Below are 14563 nucleotides of genomic sequence, written 5' to 3'. Positions count from 1 at the left end.
TGAAGGAATTGGTGGTGTCTTTTATGAATCTCCCAGTATATGTAGAAGATAGTGAGATACTGGACAAGCTGATTAGATGGGGAGTGGAAGCCGTATCGGAGATAAGGAGGAGAGTTTGGCCAGGAACGGAGGTGGCTGATGGGACACGTTATTGCAAAGTCAAGTTCACAGAAAAAGTGACATCATTGCCTTACTCTACAAGAATTGAGACGTTGGAGGGAGCAGAATATTTTAGGGTCCTTCATGACAAGCAGGTCAGAGTGTGTCGGTTGTGTATTCAACCCGGGCACATAGTTAAAGACTGCCCTGAATTTAAGTGTTTCAAATGTGGCAAGCAAGGACACTATGTGAGAGAATGTGTTGGAGAGAGGGAAAGGAATTTCTGTGGTGGATGCAGAAAGAGATTGGCGGAGTGCAACTGTGGAGAGGATAAGGATGAAGAGGGGAGTCAAGCACTATTCGAGGAAGCAGTTGTATTGTCGCAAGAAGGAGAAGAAGATGGAGGAGAGGACGTGGTGGAGAGTGGAGAGACGGAGGAAGGAAGAAGGGAGAAGGACCAGAAGATGAATGAAATTGGGAGTAGTATGGACTCAGAAATAAGAAGAGGGAGTTTTCAGGAGGAGGGGGGGAGTGGACTGGGGGGAAGCACGGGGGACTCACAGGTTTTGGGGGATAGCACAGTACTAACAAGTACCTCGGGGGGTGAAGAAATGGAGAGGGGTTCGAGTTTGAGAACAATAACAGAAACGACAACGACGGCTATACATGAGACGGAGATGAACACGGGGAGCACAACGATGACAATACCAGAGACGGAGATGAAAATGGGGAGCACAACGGATGAGGGTGACAAGAAGTTGAGTTGGATGGATAACATGGACTTGGAGGAGATATCGGACACGGATGATGGAGAAAAGATTGAAAGAACGAGGGAAGGATACAGGAAGAGGAAAGCGGGGGGAAGAGGGGGAGAGAAAGGGTGGAAGAGGAAAGAAACTGGATAACAGGTAGAGGATAATGAAATTATATTTTATTATTCTATTATTTATTAGAATGGTAAATATAATGTCAATAAATGCAAATGGTTTGAGAACAATGGGAAAATTTAATAGAATAGTACAAATGAAGAATTCAGATATTTTATGTATTCAAGAGACGCACTGGGATAATGCATGTGTTTTAGAAGTAAAACAAATATGGAGGGATTTTATTTATGTTAACAATGGCAGGGGAAATTCAAGTGGGGTCGCAATTTTATTAAGGAAGGATGTAGTAGAAAATGTGAAGAAGATATATAATGATAATAATGGGAGGATTTTAATTTTGGATTTTGAATATATGAATAGGGTTTTTAGGATTATAAATATTTATGCGCCGAATAATGAGATAGAGCGAAAAGAATTTATTTTTAGAATTAGGGAAATGGTGCAAGGGTAACTGTATTTTAGTAGGGGATTTTAATGTTAAAATGAATAGATTAGATATGAAAAGGGGAGCTATTTTTAGAAATGACGTATCTAGGGGGGTCTTAAGGAAGATTATGTTTGAAAACAGTTTGATTGATATATGGAGGGAGGAGAATCCGAACAAGAGAGGAATTTCTAGAAGGCAGGTGGTTTTAGGGGAGTTGAAACAGACGCGAATAGATCTGGTTTTAGTAAATGAGGGTTTAAGGAATTTTATGAAAGAAATTAAGTATGTTTTTACAGCTTTTAGTGATCATGCGGCGGTGGTATTTTCTTGTGGAGTAAGGACACATACTAAATCTGGTGGGCTGTGGTGTTTAAATAATAGCTTGCTAGAGGAGGAAAATTATATTGAGATGATATCAGAATGTATTGGGAAGGCCAAAAGACAACAGTTAATGGAGGTGAATATGGGGTTGTGGTGGGAGGGGCTGAAAACCAAATGTAAGGAATTGACTATAAAATATGCTGTTAAGAGGAATTATTTTTTGAAAAAGAAGGAAAGGGAACTACGTAAGAAGGTTAAACATGAACTTGAGTGTATAGAAAAGGATGAAGGTCATGGGGTGGAGGATTATTTACTGGCTAAGGATGCACTTGATGAATATGAGAAGAAGAAATGCAATGCGGCGATTGTAAGGAGTAGAGTGCAATATGCGATAGAGGGGGAAAGATGTACTTCATTTTTCTTGAATTTAGAAAAAAGAAGACAAGAGAAGATTTATATTACGGAGTTAATTAATGATAAAGGGGAAAAGGTTAATGATTTGGTGGGGATTCTGGATACGGTCGAGAGATATTATGAATGCTTATTTAAAAAAGAAGAGGTTAATGAAGCCTGTATGGATAAGGTGCTTGAACACGTGGATACTAAGATAACAGAAGGAGAAAAAAACATGTGTGATGAAGATATGAGTCTAACTGACATTAAGGAAGCCATATTAGATGCTAATTGCAATAGGAGTCCGGGGTCTGATGGCCTAACTGCGGAATTTTATAAATCTTTTGCAGATTTGTTGGCTCCAATTTTAAGAAAACTGTATGAATATATTGAAAAGACTCAAGTGGTGCCAGATTCGCTGGCCACAGGAGTTTTAACCATATTGTATAAAAATAAAGGGAGTCGTGAAAATTTGGATAATTATCGACCGTTGACACTTTTAAATTGTGATTATAAGATCTTAGCCAAGGTCTTAGCTAATAGAGTTAAAAAAGTTATGGGAGGAGTAATAGCAGAGACACAAGGATATAGTGTACCAGGGAGGGATATTTCTGACACAGTGGGAACAATAAGGGATGTGATAAAGCATATGGGGGAGGAAGGGGGGTTTGTGATGAGTTTGGATCTAAATAAGGCTTTTGATAGAGTTGATCATTCCTTTTTACTGCGTACACTTGGGAAATTTGGGTTTGGTGAAAGAATGATAGGTTGGATTAGACTACTGAATGGATATGCAAGGAGCAGAGTAAAATGTAATGGGATTTTAACAGATTCTTTTCCTCTGGAGAGATCTGTTAGGCAGGGATGTCCGTTATCAGCTGCTCTTTATAGTTTATCGGTGGAGCCGCTTGCAGCAATGATTAAAGCAAACAAATTAATTCGAGGTATACGGATACCGGATGGGGGGAGAGTGTTATACAGCAATATGCGGATGATACTACATGTACTGTGATAGATGTTGAAAGTGTGAAGAATGTAATGGAGTGTTTTGAGGTATATGGCAAGGCATCAGGGGCAAAACTTAATGTTGAAAAATCTGAAATAATGTATGTGGGGATAGATGAAAAAAGTGGACTGTGGATTCCCTTTCAAAAAGGCTGAAGGTTATATAAAGACTTTAGGGGTGGTTTTGGGGGTGGATAAAGAAGGGACGAGAGATGAGACATGGACTGGGGTTTTGAATAAAATAAAACATACTCTATCCTATTGGAAGGCAAGAAAACTGTTCTTGAGGGGGAAGGTGGTGGTGATTAATTCTTTGGTGGCATCCAAATGTATCTATGTTCTAGGTTCGTTGGATATGCCACAATGGGTGTTAAAAAGAATTCAATGGTTTGGTTACAGATTTCCTATGGGAGGGGAAGGGGACTAGGATTGCAAGGGCAACTCTTATCTCGGATTTAAAGGATGGGGGGTTGAAATTGGTGGATTTGGATGTGAAGAGAAAAGCAATGAGAATAAAAACTGTGCAAAAATACTTATATGGGGAGGTAGATTATGGATGGAAAAGGTTTTTTAAACATTTTTTGTACAGAAGTGGGGGTTGTGAAGAAAGTGGATTATTGATGTCATGGAAGAAGGATATGTTGGAGGGTTTGCCTGAGTTCTATAAAGAGGTGTTCTTGGCATGGGGGGAATTTCTTCCTAAGATTGAGTACACATGTACAAATAAGGACAACATATTTAATCAGCCTGTGTTTTTGAATCCGAAAATAGAGAGTGGTGGGAAGGTGCTGTACAACAAAATGTTCATGAAGGCTGGGTTAATATTGGTAAAAGATTTTCTTTACGAGGTTATACCGGGGTTTTTAAGGGGGCAGGCAATTCTGGATACTGTGTGGGAGTTTGATGATACAGTGGAGAGAAAATTAGTATTGCAGATATACGAAAGAATTAAATTATGCATTCCGGGTGAGTGGATAAAAGTGATAAATGGGGAGGGGGAATATGAGGACTTGTATGTGCTGCCAAGTCTCTATGTGGGTAAAGGATCGGGGAAACAAGTTTTATCAAAAGTAACACAGAAAAGATTGTACAAGTGTATGTTGAAGTCTGTGTGTGTGAGGCCTGCGGCTGAGAGGATGTGGAAAAAAATGTTTATTGATTTGGATGTTTCTTTGATGTGGGAGAATTTGGTTTTGTTTGGGAATAAACGAAATTGTGAGAACATGGATTTTATGATACGGCATAATCGTATATACACAAATATTATTTTACATCAGATAAACCGCGATGTAAGGCGGGAATGTGATGTGTGTATGATGAAGCCAGAGTCTTTGTTGCATTTATTTGTTGAATGTCCAAGTCTGACAGGTTTTTTTAAGGAAGTAAAAATTTTACTGTGGAGGCACTGGAGAAAAGAGTTTTTAGAAAGTTTTGTATGGGATAGGTTAATATTATTTGGAGTAATGGGGAAATGTTTGGGTGTGAATGTGTACCTGTTGAATATTGTGTTGAGTTTTGTGAGGTATGCAATTTACTGTAGAAGGAATATGAAACATTTTGAAGGGAAAAAGGTGAATGTCTGGGTAATCTTTAAAGCAGGTTTAAGAAAGCAGGTGGATTTAATGTATAATGCAAAACTAGAGAAATTTGAAAGTATGTTTATAAAGGGGAGTACTTTAGTGTCTATGGAGGAGGGAGGAGGGGGAGTTAGGGTTAACTTCTGAAATGGAGTATGTCTAATGTCTATATTAGATTATTTTTTAGAATTATTTTGAATATTTTTTGTTTATTTTTGATAGGGGTGGCTTTTATCTGCCTATTTTATTTTGTGGGTGGATTTTGTTATGTCTTTCATGTCTGAGTTTTTTCTGTATTTTTATTTCTTTGGGTTCTTTGATTTGATAGGGTGAATTGTTCACCTGCCTATGTTAGGATAGTGTCTGCTGTATTGTTCATTGTAATATTGTACTGTAAATATTGTAAAAAAATTGAATTTTTGATAATAAAAAAGAAAAAAAAATACGCCCGATCTCGTCCGTCTCGGAAGCTAAGCAGGGTCGGGCCTGGTTAGTACTTGGATGGGAGACCGCCTGGGAATACCAGGTGCTGTAAGCTTTTGTCCCAGTAGAGCGTGCTCTTGTGTCATGGAGCAACTGCTTTTTATTTATCACCCTAATAATATCATGGATTGTTATTGGACTAAATGCAGTTTGTGTGCTGCCCTGCCCTGATCAAATCAAATCAAATAATGGACAGTGCGTTTCCCTCAAAATATAGGCAGTACATGCAGCCTTTGTTTTTAGTCTAGGAGACAGTCAATGTCTGTAGTCCATTAGGGCACTATACAATCCCTTCAATGTTTTGCCTGATTCCGTTAATTCCCAAGTTCCCTTTTCTCCGTTTAGATTTCCCCGTTGACCGTTTGTCCCTGTTTTGGCAGGTTTTCGCTCTCAAAAGTACACCTTTTTAATAGCAAAACAGCACAATTGGATGTTCTATGTCCACAACAATGTTTAAACCCTATCAGGTGACCATTTGTGAGGTCTGGGAAAAATGTAAGACATTTAGATGTTGGGGTGTAGTTACCCTTAAATGCAAGCATGCACCAGGAAGAGACCTTTGTTTGGTTAAGCGGTGTTGCTGTAGAACAAATGGCAACTGGAGTGATGCAAATGATCACGGTATAATTCTGCCATGCAGGCATAGGCTACTTTGTAGTTAACATTTACTTGCGAAGGTTTTGGGGAAAGCCATTCCTTCCCTACCAGAAGAAGGTTATCATTAGCATCATCGCTAACGGCTACACAAAGTGTAGACATGCGCGCGCACCGCACACATGCACACAGACAGGGGCATTCCTGTGCCGTTTCAGAAAGTTCATGGAAATACGAATCACTGATGCATTTTGTTCATGTCTTATGATTGACTTGGGCAAATGAATGCGTTTTCTAACAAGTTGAATAGATTTAGTTGATTTCTTACTAAGTTCAATAAATGTTTGAATATTGTTGAATTTCGGTTTAATGTCTGGATTCCGTGATTCGGTCCGCAACGCCTATTTTATAGGGCCCTAGTCAATGAACTTGTCATAAATCAACATAGGATATGCCCTCTTCCCCCCCAACAAGACTCAAATATATATATATATATTTGGAAATGTAAGCAGGGGTTGAGCTTCTTCAGTTTGTGTCACAAAGTGGATACGTTTCTGTGTCCCTTTCAGAGTGAGTGACACATTGACTTTATATAGTGTTCCAAGAGTTGTTCCCTCGCTTACGGCCATACCAGCCTGAATACGCCCCTTTTTGGAATTTCAGGAAGTGGATGAGCGGCAGGTGTCTGAGTGCTTGAGAGAGGATATCGTTTGTTTGGAGGTTTTTTTGATTTATAAGTTTGAAAGTTTGTGTGTGATTGTAGTTGATTTTCTTTGAAACTTTTTTGTTATTATCCCCCATCGGCGTGAGCTGTTTGGGGGATATTGATTAAAATAACCGGATGGACAACATGGCGTCAACATCAAGAATACAAACGACGACGAGAAAGGACAACAGTGAAATCAGAATTTCAAATGAAGAACTGAAGAAAAGAAAGTATGAGAAGGAACTGACGGTGAACGTGGAAATAATTGGAGAAGGGAAAATAACAACGATGGAATTGCTGAGAGGAATAAGGGAAGTTTGTGGAACAATACTTGGATGTAGAATGAGAGACGGAAATAAGTATGAAATAACAATGTCTCATGTAAAGGGAAAAGAAAGACTAATGGACGGGCTAAAGATAAAGAACTGTCAAATCATGGCTAAAGAGCTAGGGAACGATGAGCTTGTGGTGTCCTTTTTGAACTTGCCTGCATACATTACAGATGGGGAGATATATGAGAAACTAAGAGGCTGGAAAGTGAAGGCGACCACGCCAATCAAGAGGAGGATGTGGCCAGGAACAGACATTGTAGACGGGACGAGATTTTGCAAGGTGAAGTTCACAGACAATGTGCAATCCTTGCCATATTCTACCAAATTTAACACTGTCGAGGGATTTGAATATTTTCGTGTAATCCATGACAATCAAGTGAAGGTATGTAGACTATGTATTCAGCCGGGGCACATACTTAAGGAATGTCCAGAATTCACTTGCCATAAATGTAGTGAACAAGGGCATTATGCCAGAGAATGTTTGAACATAGGTAATGTGTGTGAAATGTGTGACAGACCGAAAGTTAGATGTAGCTGTAAGAAGGGAAAAGATCACTTACTTTTGCAAACAATGGACCTCACTTCTGAGGAAGAGGAGGGGAGTGTGTTTATGGAGGGAGAAAAAGAGAGTGACATGGGGAGTGTGACTTCAGAGACAGTGGCAGATATGCCTGAAGAGCCTGTAATGTCTTCTGGCAAAACACGAGACGCAGTTTTGGTCTCTGCTGCTGACAAGGTGGAACAGCAGCACATGATGGGTGAAATACATACACAGGTAGAGATGGTGCAAGGTGCTTCTCAGGTGCCTGAGCCAGTTTCAAGCGTGTGTAAAAATGACACCAAAGAGCGAGCTGGGTCCACTGAAGTCACTGGCACTGTTAAAGCGCACTTTTCAAAAGGCTTCCCTGCCGCTCCAAATCAGGAGACGGAGGATGAAATAGATAGTGAGGATCATCAGTTGTTTGCAAAAAATAAGAGGTCATTGTCGAAAACTAGGGAGATGATGGGATTTGGAAAAAAGAAAAAGTCGGTTTTGAAAGGACTTGTTTTGCTCTGATTATACCTCTGCACACATTAATAATGATTACAGTCGCATCCCTAAATGGTAACAGTTTGAGAAACATGAGCAAATTTGAGCAGGTTTTAGTGTCTGTTAAGGCAGACATGTTGTGTTTTCAAGAGACCAATTGGACAGATTCCAAAATACAGGAGATTAAGAGTAAATGGTCTGAGTTAATTTTTTGTAGTCATGGAAGTGATAAAACATGTGGTGTGGCTATTTTGATAAAAAACGATGTGGTTCAAAATGTAAAACAAATATATGCAGACAATGATGGCAGACTTATTGCAATTGAATTTGAAGTGCAAAATGTAGTTTTTCGTTTAATCAATGTTTATGCTTCAAACATTGAATCTGAAAGGAGAGAAATGTTTCACAACTTAAAAACACTGTGCTCAGAAAACTGTATATTGATAGGAGACTTTAATGTGAGGTGTAGTAGAATGGATGCCTCTAGTTGTGCTAGATTCAGATATGACTCTTCTAGAAATGCATTATGGAAACTTATGAATGAGGAGAATCTAGTAGATATATGGAGGGCTGAAAATCCAAACAGAAGAGTGTTTTCTAGAAGGCAGGTGGTGCTAAAGGAATTAAAACAAAGCAGAATTGATTTATGTCTAGCAAAACAAGAATTGGTGCAGCATGTTAAGAAGATGTCATATAACTTTACAGCATATAGTGATCACGCAGTAATGTCATTTCAATTGGGTTTTGGTGTGGAGAGGAGAGGGGGAGGTGTCTGGTGTTTAAATGCCAGTCTGTTAAAGGAGGAAGGATATAGAAATGAAATTGTTGAATGTATTAATGATGAAATGTCTAATGTACTGTTAAAAGAGAATGTGTGTTTATGGTGGGAGGAAGTGAAAGGAAAAGTAAAAAAACAGGAGTATTAGGTATGCTAGAAATCACAACCGGTTAGATAAGCAGAAGGAAACAATGCTTAGAAATAGGATGTTGCATGAACTTGAAAAGGCTGATACTGATCCGGACTATGATGTTGTGAACTATTTGAAAATCCATGCAGAGCTGGGTCGTTATGAAAAAAAGAAATGTTTGGGTGCTATTGTTAGGAGTAGGGCACAGTACGCTTTGGAGGGAGAGAAATGTACATCCTTTTTTTTGGGGCTTGAAAAAAGAAAACAAACTAAGAGTTACATTGTAGAGTTGGAAATGAAAAAGGTGTAAAGGTAAACGATTTTGTTGAGATCTTAGATACAGTTGAATCCTTTTACAGAAATCTTTACAAAAAGAATGATGTAGATAAAGTGTGTGTTGAAAAAGTGCTGGATACAATTAGTGCCAAAGTATCTCAGGTAGATAGAATGATGTGTGATGAAGAGATTTCGATTATGGAAATCAAGGAAGCAATTGTTAACACTCAAGGCAATAAAAGTCCGGGTTTGGATGGTTTAACAAATGAGTTCTATAAAGTCTTTGTAGATATTTTGGCACCCATTTTAGGGAAGGTGTTTCATTATATGGAAGAGAATAAGGAAATCCCTGAGTCTATGTCAACTGGTATGTTAACGATTTTATTCAAGAATAGGGGCAGTAGATTAAAGTTAGAAAATTATAGGCCTATCAGTCTTCTAAATTCGGATTATAAGATATTGACTAAAGTGTTAGCGAATAGGATGAAAAAGGTGATTGGGAGTATTATTGCATCAACACAAGCCTACGGTATACCTGGAAGAGATGTTGCAGATGTAATTTGTACAATTAGAGATGTTGTTAATCAAATGAAAAATGAAGGCGGTATAGTATTAAGTTTGGATTTTAACAAAGCCTTTGATAGAGTGGAGCATAGCTTCCTATTACAGACTATGGAGAGGTTTGGTTTTGGGCCAAAGTTTGTATCTTGGATCAACCTGTTGTACAGCGGGGCTAAAAGTTGTGTCAAATGTAACGGAGTGTTAACAGATACTTTTCCTGTAGAGAGGTCAGTAAGGCAGGGCTGTCCTTTGTCAGCTCTGTTGTACAGTATTTCTACAGAACCGTTAGCTACTTTAATAAATAGTAATAAAGAGGTAAGGGGTGTCGGAATCCCAGGTGGTGGTATCAGTGTTGTACATCAGTACGCTGATGACACTACTTGCACTGTGAAAGATATAGGAAGCATTGGAAGCATTATGAGAATCATAGATATATATGGTAAGGCATCGGGCGCTAAAGTTAATATAGAGAAGACTGAAATAATGTTTGTTGGGGATATCGATGCAAATAAGTGTGAGATTCCATTCAAGATAGCAAGGGATTTTATTAAAGTGCTGGGAGTAAACATTGGTGTAAAGGAGAAAGAGGCAAAAGATATAACTTGGACTGGGATCCTTAATAAAGTCAAGCTAACGTTACATTTCTGGAAAAATAGAAAATTAAAGTTAAAAGGTAAAGTAATTGTTGCAAATGCTTTGGTATTATCTAAATTTGTGTATGTTTTGGGAGTCCTGGACATGCCTGAGTGGGTGCTAAATGAATTAAATAAGGTGGTGTCTAATTTTATATGGGATGGTAAAGGTGTTAGAATATCTCAGAAAACATTGATAGCTGACTATGTGGATGGAGGTTTAAAACTTGTAGATTTAGATGTCAAAAGAAAAGCTATTAGGATAAAAACAGTAAAGAAATATTTGTATGACAGTGAAGATTATGGCTGGAAACACTTCTTTAAGGTCTACTTAGAGGAGAGTGGTGGATGTGGAGATAATGGTTTATTGATGGGGCTTAAAAGGAAAATGTTTGAAAAGGTACCAGATTTTTATAAAGAGGTGCTAAATGCATGGGCAGAGTTGTTGCCTAATGTATATTATGAATGTGGTCATATTGACCTGATTATGAATCAACCTATATTTCTGAATGAGAAAATCAAGAACAAAGAACAAGTTTTGTATAATAAAGTATTTAGGAGTGCAGGTCTACGACAAATAAAAGATTATACCTATGAGGTAATTCCAGGGTTTTTACCTGAAGAAGCTATTTTTGATATTATCAAGGAATGGGATGAAGAGGTGGGAAGGGGAACAGTGAATAATATGTATGACAAGATAAAGAATAGCATACCAAGCGCATGGGTGGATTTAATAAATAGTGAGGTTGAAAGAGAAAATCTGTTTGTATTTCCTAATTTGTTCATTGGTAGCAGTGAGAAGAAAGTACATTTATCTACTATACCAGTGAAAATATTGTATAGAATAATGGTAGGAAAATGTTAAAGAAGGCCGGCTGCTGAAAATTTTTGGAAAACAGTTTTTCCAGAATTGAATGAAAAAAAGATATGGGAAAATTTAAATGTAAAATATAATTGTAAGGAGTGTGAAAATAATGATTTTAAGTTAAGACACAATAGAATATTTACAAAGGTGGTGTTACATCAAATTAATTGTGAAGTAAAAAGGGAATGCGATATATGTGGATGTTTCCCAGAAACGCTTATGCATTTGTTTATAGAATGTGAGGAATTAAAATATATTTTTTGTAAAGTTAAGGAAATGTTAAGTAAAAACTGGGGGGGTGATTTCTTGAAAAAGTATGTGTGGGAGGAACTTGTGTTATTTGGAGTGTCTGGTAAATGTGATGGTGTTAATGTGTGCTTGTTGAATATTGTTTTGAGTTTTGTGAGGTATGCTATTTTTTGTAGGAGGAATTATGGTTTTTTTGACAGGAAGAGGGTGAAGGTGTGGGGTATTTTTATATCACTGTTTAGTAAACACATGGATATGTTGTTTAATTATGGGATGGAAGATTTTGATGAACATTTTGTTGAGGGGTGTGGGTTGATTGCAAAGGTGGATGGTGGAGGAATCACTTATAATTTTTGAAATGTCTTAGTCATGTCTGGGTTTTTTTGTATACTAGTTTTTTTTGTATTTTTATTTCTTTGGGTTCTTTGATTTGATAGGGGGTGAATTGTTCACCTGCCTATGTTAGGATAGTGTCTTCTGTATTGTTCTTTGTAATATTGTACTGTAAATATTGTAAAAAATTGAATTTTTTGATAATAAAAAAAATAAAAATAAAAAAAATAAAAAATACGCCCGATCTCGTCCGATCTCGGAAGCTCAGCAGGGTCGGGCCTGGTTAGTACTTGGATGGGAGACCGCCTGGGAATACCAGGTGCTGTAAGTTTTTTGTCCCAGTAGAGCGTGCTCTTGTGTCATGGAGCAACTGCTTTTTATTTATCACCCTAATAATATCATGGATTGTTATTGGACTAAATGCAGTTTGTGTGCTGCCCTGCCCTGATCAAATCAAATCAAATAATGGACAGTGCGTTTCCCTCAAAATATAGGCAGTACATGCAGCCTTTGTTTTTAGTCTAGGAGACAGTCAATGTCTGTAGTCCATTAGGGCACTATACAATCCCTTCAATGTTTTGCCTGATTCCGTTAATTCCCAAGTTCCCTTTTCTCCGTTTAGATTTCCCCGTTGACCGTTTGTCCCTGTTTTGGCAGGTTTTCGCTCTCAAAAGTACACCTTTTTAATAGCAAAACAGCACAATTGGATGTTCTATGTCCACAACAATGTTTAAACCCTATCAGGTGACCATTTGTGAGGTCTGGGAAAAATGTAAGACATTTAGATGTTGGGGTGTAGTTACCCTTAAATGCAAGCATGCACCAGGAAGAGACCTTTGTTTGGTTAAGCGGTGTTGCTGTAGAACAAATGGCAACTGGAGTGATGCAAATGATCACGGTATAATTCTGCCATGCAGGCATAGGCTACTTTGTAGTTAACATTTACTTGCGAAGGTTTTGGGGAAAGCCATTCCTTCCCTACCAGAAGAAGGTTATCATTAGCATCATCGCTAACGGCTACACAAAGTGTAGACATACGCGCGCACCGCACACATGCACACAGACAGGGGCATTCCTGTGCCGTTTCAGAAAGTTCATGGAAATACGAATCACTGATGCATTTTGTTCATGTCTTATGATTGACTTGGGCAAATGAATGCGTTTTCTAACAAGTTGAATAGATTTAGTTGATTTCTTACTAAGTTCAATAAATGTTTGAATATTGTTGAATTTCGGTTTAATGTCTGGATTCCGTGATTCGGTCCGCAACGCCTATTTTATAGGGCCCTAGTCAATGAACTTGTCATAAATCAACATAGGATATGCCCTCTTCCCCCCCCAACAAGACTCAAATATATATATATATATTTGGAAATGTAAGCAGGGGTTGAGCTTCTTCAGTTTGTGTCACAAAGTGGATACGTTTCTGTGTCCCTTTCAGAGTGAGTGACACATTGACTTTATATAGTGTACCAAGAGTTGTTCCCTCGCTTACGGCCATACCAGCCTGAATACGCCCGATCTAGTCCGATCTTGGAAGCTAAGCAGGGTCGGGCCTGGTTAGTACTTGGATGGGAGACCGCCTGGGAATACCAGGTGCTGTAAGCTTTTTGTCCCAGTAGAGCGTGCTCTTGTGTCATGGAGCAACTGCTTTTTATTTATCACCCTAATAATATCATGGATTGTTATTGGACTAAATGCAGTTTGTGTGCTGCCCTGCCCTGATCAAATCAAATCAAATAATGGACAGTGCGTTTCCCTCAAAATATAGGCAGTACATGCAGCCTTTGTTTTTAGTCTAGGAGACAGTCAATGTCTGTAGTCCATTAGGGCACTATACAATCCCTTCAATGTTTTGCCTGATTCCGTTAATTCCCAAGTTCCCTTTTCTCCGTTTAGATTTCCCCGTTGACCGTTTGTCCCTGTTTTGGCAGGTTTTCGCTCTCAAAAGTACACCTTTTTAATAGCAAAACAGCACAATTGGATGTTCTATGTCCACAACAATGTTTAAACCCTATCAGGTGACCATTTGTGAGGTCTGGGAAAAATGTAAGACATTTAGATGTTGGGGTGTAGTTACCCTTAAATGCAAGCATGCACCAGGAAGAGACCTTTGTTTGGTTAAGCGGTGTTGCTGTAGAACAAATGGCAACTGGAGTGATGCAAATGATCACGGTATAATTCTGCCATGCAGGCATAGGCTACTTTGTAGTTAACATTTACTTGCGAAGGTTTTGGGGAAAGCCATTCCTTCCCTACCAGAAGAAGGTTATCATTAGCATCATCGCTAACGGCTACACAAAGTGTAGACATACGCGCGCACCGCACACATGCACACAGACAGGGGCATTCCTGTGCCGTTTCAGAAAGTTCATGGAAATACGAATCACTGATGCATTTTGTTCATGTCTTATGATTGACTTGGGCAAATGAATGCGTTTTCTAACAAGTTGAATAGATTTAGTTGATTTCTTACTAAGTTCAATAAATGTTTGAATATTGTTGAATTTCGGTTTAATGTCTGGATTCCGTGATTCGGTCCGCAACGCCTATTTTATAGGGCCCTAGTCAATGAACTTGTCATAAATCAACATAGGATATGCCCTCTTCCCCCCCAACAAGACTCAAATATATCATATATATATATATTGGAAATGTAAGCAGGGGTTGAGCTTCTTCAGTTTGTGTCACAAAGTGGATACGTTTCTGTGTCCCTTTCAGAGTGAGTGACACATTGACTTTATATAGTGTACCAAGAGTTGTTCCCTCGCTTACGGCCATACCAGCCTGAATACGCCCGATCTCGTCTGATCTCGGAAGCTAAGCAGGGTCGGGCCTGGTTAGTACTTGGATGGGAGACCGCCTGGGAATACCAGGTGCTGTAA

At 38.6% G+C, this 14563-nt stretch overlaps 2 non-coding genes across 2 annotated transcripts in view; both read left to right on the top strand.

Moving 5' to 3' along the window:
• The first annotated feature begins 13167 nt into the window (after positions 1 to 13167).
• On the top strand, positions 13168 to 13286 carry LOC121562958. Its single transcript, XR_005999694.2, has one exon. It is a non-coding gene; the product is annotated as a 5S ribosomal RNA (ribosomal RNA).
• A 1161-nt stretch (positions 13287 to 14447) lies between these two features.
• The window catches only part of LOC121562969, a 119-nt gene continuing 3 nt past the window's right edge, over positions 14448 to 14563 (top strand). Inside the window, exon 1 of the ribosomal RNA XR_005999705.2 lies at positions 14448 to 14563. This exon is cut by the window's right edge and continues 3 nt beyond it. This is a non-coding gene — a ribosomal RNA (5S ribosomal RNA).

This window comes from Coregonus clupeaformis, unplaced genomic scaffold (genome assembly GCF_020615455.1).
Source record: "Coregonus clupeaformis isolate EN_2021a unplaced genomic scaffold, ASM2061545v1 scaf1320, whole genome shotgun sequence".
NCBI lineage: Eukaryota > Metazoa > Chordata > Actinopteri > Salmoniformes > Salmonidae > Coregonus > Coregonus clupeaformis.
The sequence above is the reverse complement of the archived record's forward strand: the minus strand, read 5'-3'. Positions and strand labels throughout refer to the sequence as shown.